The sequence below is a fragment of the Octopus bimaculoides genome, chromosome 24 (assembly GCF_001194135.2).
Source record: "Octopus bimaculoides isolate UCB-OBI-ISO-001 chromosome 24, ASM119413v2, whole genome shotgun sequence".
NCBI lineage: Eukaryota > Metazoa > Mollusca > Cephalopoda > Octopoda > Octopodidae > Octopus > Octopus bimaculoides.
This window is the reverse complement of record NC_069004.1, coordinates 33402356-33411820: the sequence shown is the minus strand read 5'-3', so window position 1 is coordinate 33411820 and position 9465 is coordinate 33402356. Positions and strand designations below refer to the sequence as shown.

The 9465-nt window shown below is 38.3% G+C and overlaps 1 protein-coding gene across 2 annotated transcripts in view; it reads right to left on the bottom strand.

Moving 5' to 3' along the window:
- LOC106873784 (myosin regulatory light chain 12A) overlaps positions 1–9465 on the bottom strand; it is a 13883-nt gene that overhangs the window by 2464 nt on the left and 1954 nt on the right. The gene's annotated exons all lie outside the window — the stretch shown is intronic.

Here is a 9465-nt window from a genome sequence, read left to right as displayed (position 1 = left end):
ACCATCTCCAATGCATACCCAACCCAAACTCCTTATCTCATCACCATCCATCCGACTACCCTCGCCACCACCGCCACCACCATCATCGTCACTGGTTGCTTCCGCCCCCACACCCCATCACCACCACCACCATTACCACCACTGCCATCGTCATCACTACCACCACTATCATCATCACCATCATCATCAACATCATTATCACCATCATTGTCACTGTCATCATCATCATCATCGTCACTGCCAACCGCCACCGCCACCACCACTACCATCACCAAAATATCTCTTTTAAAAACAAAAAAGAAAGCAAAACTGAAACTAGTTGTTGAAAGAAAAGGCAGTTATCAGTGAAATTAGTAAGATACCAGTGGTACGGGTGGGTCACCAACGGGAGATATAACAGGACGGGAAGAATGGGAGAAAGAAAAAAAAAGAAGGAGGAGGAGGAGGAGCCAAATATGAAGAGGCGGAAATGGTGGCGCAGTAGTTTTGGTAAATAGTGCTGCATGTGTTGTGTTGAGTGGGTTCGAAAAGGAAGGGGGTGGGTGGGGTGAGATAGGATTGTGTTTGGGTGTGGCTTTTGAAAGAATTACTAACGAGAGATTATTTGAGATTAGGAGGAAGAAGGTGAGGAAACTAGATGATGATGGTGTTGATGATGATGATGATGATGATGGTGACGTTGACGGTGATGAAGTGGAGGAGATGACGGAAAAGAGGAGGATGAAGGACTAGGAGATGAGGAGGGGGGGAGAAGAAGAAGAAGAAGGAAGAAGAAAGAAGAGACAACATTGTAAAATGAGATAATGCAAAGGTAGGAAAAGTTGAAGAAGAAGAAGAAAAAGAATAGAGAAGACAAAAGACTAAAGACTGAAGAATATGATTAAGAAAGAAGACAAAAAATAAGAAATGTATGGAAAAAAAAACAAACATGATGAAGCAAAAAAATAAAGGATAAATAAAAGTGCTTGTAACACTTTGCACAGGAAGGGGACTAAAGCATAGGTGTGGCTGGGTGGTAGGAAGCTTAATTCCCAACCACATGGTACCAGGTTCAGTCCCACTGCATGGCACCTTGGGCAAGTGTCTTCTACTATAGCCTCAGGACGACCAAAGCCTTGTGAGTGGATTTGGTAGGCGGAAACTGAAAGAAGCCTGTCGTATATATGTATATGTATGCGTGTTTGTGTGTCTGTGTTTGTCCCCCCACCATCGCTTGACCACCGATGCTGGTGTGTTTACGTCCCTGTAACTTAGCGGTTCGGCAAAAGAGACCGATAGAATAAGTTCTAGGCTTACAAAGAATAAATCCCGGGGTCGATTTGCTCGACTAAAGGCGGTGCTCCAGCATGGCCGCAGTCAAATGACTGAAACAAGTAAAAGAGTAAGAGTATATATATATATATGTATATATGTGTGTAAATGTATATGTATGGTGTTGTTTCATGTAGAAATCTAGGCGGTCGGGGTCACAATCACCCCTGTGACAATAAAGATGAACAATGGTTTAAACTTTGGAGCCATTTATTTTCTTCTCATACATCTCGATGTGTACGTCTGCCACGTCCACATATAAGTGTATGTATGAGTAGGAAATAAATGGCTCCAAAGTTTAAGACATTGTTTATCTTTATTGTTACAATGGTGATTCTGACCCTGCCTGCCTAGATTTCTACACAAAGCAGCAACTGCAGAAAAAAGACCGTCAGCTCACCACCACAGAAGCAGCAAAATTGGCCACACCGACACAAAGCAACACAAAACAACCAAAAATCATTCAGGGATGACAGCCATTCTCTGAGGCACGGATGGACGCAAAAATACATGACTGGCTGGTCAGAAGACAAAACAACATCTGTCCCAGATACAAACCAGAAGTGAACCATCCCCAACAAGCTGCAAAACGAAATGCAAACATTAACATAACAACAAACTTATCCGGGGGAGATAACAATATATGTGATACATGGCCCAGGGGTTAAGGTGTTGTAGGATCTTTGCCATGAGTGACATCAGTGAGATCCCCCCTGTAGTTATTGGTGCCAGCGCTGCCCTGACTGGCTCCTGTGCCGATGGCACGTAAAAACCACCATCCAATCATGGTCGATGCCAGCTCCCTCTGGCCCCTGTGTCGGTGGCACGTAAAGAAGCAGCCACTACATTCTCAGAGTGGTTGGCGTTAGGAAGGGCATCCAGCTGTAGAAACTCTGCCAGATCAGATTGGAGCCTGGTGCAGCCTCCTGGCTTCCCAGTCCTCAGTCAAACCGTCCAACCTATACCAGCATGGAAAACGGACGTTAAACAATGATGATGATATATACATTCACACACACACACACACACACACACACACATACAGATATACACATATATGCATTATCTATGCACATATGTATATAATGCATAGAAGGATGTATATAATATAGAAGAGCAGTATATGAAATAAAGGGTGTATATTATATGGAGGGGATATATAAAAGATGAATGAAGCTAGACAGACAGTGGGACAGTTAGAGAGAACGAAGGAGAAGGTGAAGAATCATGGTTCAATCCTGGGTTACAACTCAGTTGTCATTTAACACTGGAAGCGGTGGAGCATTGGTGGAAATGGAAGGGAAAGATGAGGCTCTGGACATAGCACAACAGCTAAGACATGGTGGTATGGTGGTGGTGGTTGTGGTGGTGGTGGTTGCAATGGTGGTGGTGCTGGTGGCAGTGGTTTGGATGGTAGTGGTGATTGTGGTGGTGGCAGTGTTGTTTTTGGTGGTGGTTGCGGTGGTTGTATTGGAAGTGGTGGTAATTGTAGTGGTGATGGTAGTGATTGTGGTAGAATTGGTGGTTGCAGTTACTGTGATGGTGGTGGTGGGGGGTGGAAATGTGGGGGGAGTGGTTGCTGTTGTGGTGTTGAAGAAGACAAAGAAGAAGAAGAAGAAGAAGAAGAAGAAGAAAAAGAAGAAAAAAAAGAAGAAGAAGAAGAAAAAGAAGAAGAAGAAGAAGAAGAACAGCAGGAGCAGTAATAGCAAGAACAACAACAACAACAACAGCAACAACAATGTATACATCAACATTTCAACATTTCAAGAATGTTTCCAGAACCAAAATAGTTCCTGGAAGTAGTAGTGACTGCTATCAAGGATTGGCATCTCTGTGTGTTGGGTGTGAAGACATGTTTACCTTGCTACCCGATACTCACACCTCACTCCTCTCACCCCATCTACCACCTTGAAATGCGTGTGTGTGTGTGTGTGTGTGTGTGTGTGTGTGTGTGTGTGCATAAAAAATTATATACATATATATATACACACACACATATTTATATTCATATATATCAGTTTTTATATATACATACACATATTTTTATGTATACGTATATTTATGTACACGTGTTTGTGTATACGCCTTTCCCTCACTCTTTCTTTCTCTTTCTTCTCCCTCCCCCTCTCTCTCTCTCTCTACACACACACACACATATATATATATATATATATATATATAGTATATATAAAATAAAGGTCAAAAGTCATGAGTGTGCATACATATACATATGTACATGCATATATATATATATATATATATATATATATATATATATATATCATCAGTTTTTATATACACACACACATATACATATACAAATATATCATATATATATATATATATATATATGCATATATATATATGCATGTGTATATATATATATATATATATATATGTACATATATAAATATGCCAAAATGTCGTGAACATGTTAGTAGGAGAAGAGGAATGAGATGTTTTGTGATTGATCCACCATCAAAAGAGAAGAAAAAGAAAAATAAAATAAAATAAAAGAGAACTTTCAACTTTAAAGAACAAATTTTTGCCGACACGGTCCACTGCCTACCTCCTCACACACACACACACACATTCATAGATATAGTACACAAATATTATATAATGCAAAATATTCACCTAGATGTCTCTAGAAGCTTCCTAGAAGCTGATGTACAAGAATGGCAAGATGAATGAACTTCTAACGCCCTACCCACCCCCATTCTTCCTCGTCCTATCTTTTAAGACATCAATCTCAATCTATCCCACATTAAAAGAGATTCCCAGATTTTTCTGCCGATTCCTCCGGCAACTTGTTAAATATGTGACCATCTGTGTCATTGGAATAACTGATGGTTCTTTTCTTGGAATTTGGTTTTAATAACATCTCTGAGTCTGGAGTTGAAATTCCTTCCTACCCACAGGGCCATATCGCTTGTCCTCTATGTACCATTAAATAAACACACACACATGTTCTTTTACTTGTTTCAGCCGTTTGACTGTGGCCAAGTTGGAGCACTGCCTTTTAGTCAAAGACCTAATCCCTTTGTCTGTCCTTGTTTGTTCCCTCTATGTTTAGCCTTCTGTGGGCAATAAAGAAATAATTATATTGTATAAAATGAAGACATATGACTCAATGGTTAAGGTTTTCTGTTCGCAATCATAAAAATCATGAGTTCAATTCCCAGCTACACATTGTGTCCTTGAGTGAGACACTATTTCCTGTTCCTCCAGTCCTCTCAGTTGGTAAAAATAAGCTGTAGATGTGTTTCAAAGGGCCAGTTTTGTTCACCTTCCGTGTCACATTGTTCACCTTCCGTGTCACATGCATGTCTATGGAGTGTCCAACCACTTGCACATTAAATTTCACGAGGAGGCTGTTCCATTGATCGGATCAACTGGAACAATTGTTGTAACTGATGGAGGGTCAGATTATTATACTGCAGCTCGCAACACCTGTCATAAAAACACCTACTTCTCTACTGCAACTCCACTTAGCTGCAACAGGCAGTCCCTGCCATCACAGAAACCATACTGGTTGGGGTTCAGCAGATTGTTGTCTTTGAGGAAGTGAGTTATTCGTGATCTCACCACTATCTCAAATACTTTATTGATACAAGAGGTGAGTGAAATGGGAGAGTAGCTCACTGCAAGAGATTTGTTTCCCTTTTTGAAATCTGGAACGACAAACAGAATGATAGATAGATACATATATATATATATATATATATATATACACACACACACACACACACATATATATATATATATATATATATATATATATATCTTGTCTGTCCATTCATTTGTTGATCTGTCTATCTGTATGGCTGAAGCCAAAGTCACATGGCTATTGTTACCATCATCACCACCACCACCACCATTGTCTATTTCTCCAACAGTTTGTTTTCCCCCACCACCCCCTGTTGGCAAAGCTGAGAGCCATATGGTTAATAGCAGACCTGTAGTAGCCATAGTAGTAGTAGTAGTAGTAGTAGTAGTAGTAGTTATTCTTCTTGCTGCTGTTGTACTGATGGCATCAGCTTGTAGGAACAGCTGGGCAAAATCAGCACCCACCACCACCACCACCACTACTACCACAACAACAACAACTACTACAAAATACACCAAAAGAAGTTGGAGGAGGAGGAGGAGGAGGAGGAGTGTTTGTACACCATCTTCTATAATACAACAATGTAAATATTATGGATACTGTTTTAGCAGTGGTGGTGGTGGTGGCAGTGGTGGTGGTGGTGGCAGTGGTGGTGGCGTTGGTATTGATAGTGTTATTGTTGTTGTTGATGTTGTTACTGGCCAGGTTGTGGTGTTGTTCTTGTTGTTGCTGTTGTTATCATGGTTTTTGTTAATGGTGGAACAGAACCTTGAACCATGTGACTGGGTAACAAGCTTCTTATCACACACATACACGCACACTAGCTGAATTACTATCAGAACTAGAGGAGAAGTTTCATGTGTGGAAGCAAGGTCTAGAGTCAATCTAGTAAAAGCCAAAGTCTTAATAAGTAGGAAGGCAAATAAATCACAAATCCCTTCAGGTAGATGGCCCTGCTCAATCTGTAGAAAAGGTGTAGGTAGAAACTCTATAAGATGTACCCGGTATAAGCTATGGACACATAAGAGGTGCAGCAATATCAAAGGAAGGCTAACTGGGAAGATAGTTTTTGTGTGTGGCAAATGCTCACGGGCAATAAACACTGAAAATGTGGAGAAAACAGCTTCTGTCACATGCCAGGGAGGAAAAACTAGAAGTAGTTGATAGCTTCCATTACCTAGGTGAGGTGTGTGTTGACATCAGACACTAATCATAAAGGAACATCACCATCGTAGGAACAGTGTTATTTGTTTGCAGACTTCCATGGAAAGGTGTCTGGAGCAAAGGGAAATGTTTAATTTGCTCGAAAACAGAAAATAGGGTTGGTGACAGGAAGAGCATCCGGCTGTGGAAAATGCACTGAAATGAATTTTGTCAGACCCATGCAAGCATGGTGATGATGACAGTGACAACAACAATGATTATGATGACGATGATGTTGATGATGAAGTAATTATAGAGGTGAAACATCAAATAATATGAAATATTTGTTTGAATCATTATAAATGAAATGATTCATTAAAATTTCATTGACCAGTTAAAATGTCAGAATCCAGTTCTTCCTGTCTCCAAATAAATACTGACAAACAATCAAAGACATTCTTCTTATTCTTTACCATTTCAAAAAATTAAAGATGGCCAAAGTTCAAATTCCATTAAAGTTGTATCTTGTTTTGGTAATTAGGAACGAAATATCTTTAATAAACACATCTTCATTGTAAACATTTACTCACAGACTTTTTACATCACTTCTTCCATTCTACGATGGAAATGGCCAGTGAAATGACAGTAGGATTCTAATGAAGGACTTTATCTATCTATCCGATTGTGTCTCTATCTATCTATCTATCTATCTACTTGTCTGTCTGTCTGTCTATATTATATTATATCTGAACTAATGTTTCCATCCTTGTTGTTATCGGCAGACCATTTCAACTTGTACTCACCAACCTTCTTCTGTTACCAACCAAATTCTATAAAAGACTCTCAGAAACATAATCCAAACCATTCAGTCAATGCTCAGAGAGAGAGGTTATTCCTCCTATTGCATTGTTCGTGCCAGGAATCAGTTACTTTGGTTACTCTTGTTGGTTATCATTGAATCATTCAATGGCTTCCCCACCACCACATTTGTTACCCTCACACACACACATGTATGATGAGCTTGACATAATGAAATGAACTGACCCCTAATAATTCCATAATATAGTTGTTCATTCTTCAACATTGTTTGCCTCCTCCTCCTCCTCATCATCATCATCACCAGATATTGTTGTACTTCAGGATGGTTGTTTTATTTATTATTATTATCCTTTTTTTTTTTGCCAAATAAACACAAACACACACTATATATATATATATTTTTTTTTCTTCTCTTGTGTACTACTGTCATTTCATTATTTTAATGCCTGTCCATTGTCCGGAAGTCTTTCATCACACATCAGTGACCTCTTCGGCAACACTTTTCATGTCTTGGTACAAATATTCCATGGATTAAATGGAGCAAGAAGGTGCAAGAACACACATGGAAATGGAAAGTGTTGCTGAAGAGGTCGCAGATGTGTGATGAAAGATTTCCGGACAATGGACAGGTGTTAAAATAATTAAATAACTGTAATAAACGCATGAAGAAAAAATATATATATATAGTGCGTGTGTTTATTTGGCAAAAAAAAAAAAATAAATAATAATAAATAAAACGACCATCCTGAAGTACAACAATATCTGTTTCAACACACAATTTCACATCAGGAATTTTGCAAAATGAATTGATTTATACATATATATATATATATCATCATCATCATCATCGTTTAACGTCCGCTTTCCATGCTAGCATGGGTTGGACGATTTGACTGAGGACTGGTGAAACCAGATGGCAACACCAGGCTCCAATCTAATTTGGCAGAGTTTCTACAGCTGGATGCCCTTCCTAACGCCAACCAAAATTATAATTAAGGGTATCTAAGAGATACTATCATGCTAGATATAGCAGCCAAAACTTAACTCTAAAACCACATTAAATGTTCATACAGAACTGGGAGAGAAGACAAAGAGACAAAATAAACTGGCAAAAAAATTATTGGATAATTCCAGTTCCCGGATTTCTGGCTCTGCATAAGAAATGCTTTGTCTTCATCAGTGGAATGTACACATCATGGTACATAAATACAAATATATATATAACATACGAATACCCACATATATGTGCACATATGCACACGACCAGTTTAAAATGCCCGCCTAAAACTCCTCATGCGATATGGTCAAAATACCACCGCAGTGAATATAATCCTTATTTCTATAAATTTTTATATATATATATATAAATACATACATACACATATATATATTTATATATATATGTGTATATATATATTTATATATATATATATATATATATATACATATGTATGTATATTTATATATATAAATATATTATGATAAATGTAAACAAAGCAATGTTTGCCTTAGAATATATATACATATATAAATAACCCATGCTAGCATGGAAAGCGGACGTTAAACGATGATGATGATGATGATGATATATATGTATGTATATGTGTGTGTGTGTGTATATATATATATATGCATATATATCCATGCACTGTATTGACAAGACTATCAGATGTTGTCATACACCGCTAGACACAATGCGCTTTGCATTGTTGTAGCTTCCAGATGATGCCACCTTGCTTTCTGAGCAGGCAAGGACCAGCATTCCTCAAGAATGGAATGCTGGTATGTCATATATACAGTTCAGTGCACTGGAACAATGTTAAATGAAGCATACTGCTGGTGAGGAGACAAATACAGACACACACATATAAATATATATGCATATATAAATATATATATATATATATATATATATATATATATATATATATATATATATATATATATGTATATATATACTTATTACTGGTGAAGGCTGGTTAAGATACATCATAAAGGTACCCTTTATGGCAAGAAACCTGGGGTAACCCTATAAACTGGCCTTCACCAGTAATAAACATAGACTGTTCTACTTCTTGGTGGGTTTCTTCTCTGGCGTCTACCAAATTCACTTGCAAGGCTATAGTCAGCTTGAAGCTATAGTAGAAGACACTTACCTAAGGTGTTACACAGTGGAACTGAACCTGGAACCATGTGGTTGGGAAGTAAGCTTCTTACCATACAGCCACACCTGTGCCTATATGTATAAGAAAAAGAGATGACCCAGGGCTTCCTGTGCTTTCCCTGTATATTGCACTTCATATTCAAGGCTCTGAAGAAGCTATACATGTCTATTCAGACACTCAACTCTGATCCCACTGCATCTCATAGCAGAAACAACTGTAAGCTAATAAAGCTCATAGGATAACCACCGTTTTTCTTGTGTCATCCCTTCTTTCTTATTATCACTCTATACTCATCTAACTCTTCATTGTGAAACATACGTGTATTGAGTTCTACATCGAGTTATTGGTTTCACAATGACTAAGCAATATATATATATAGTGGATAGATAGATAGACAGACAGATGGATGGATAGATA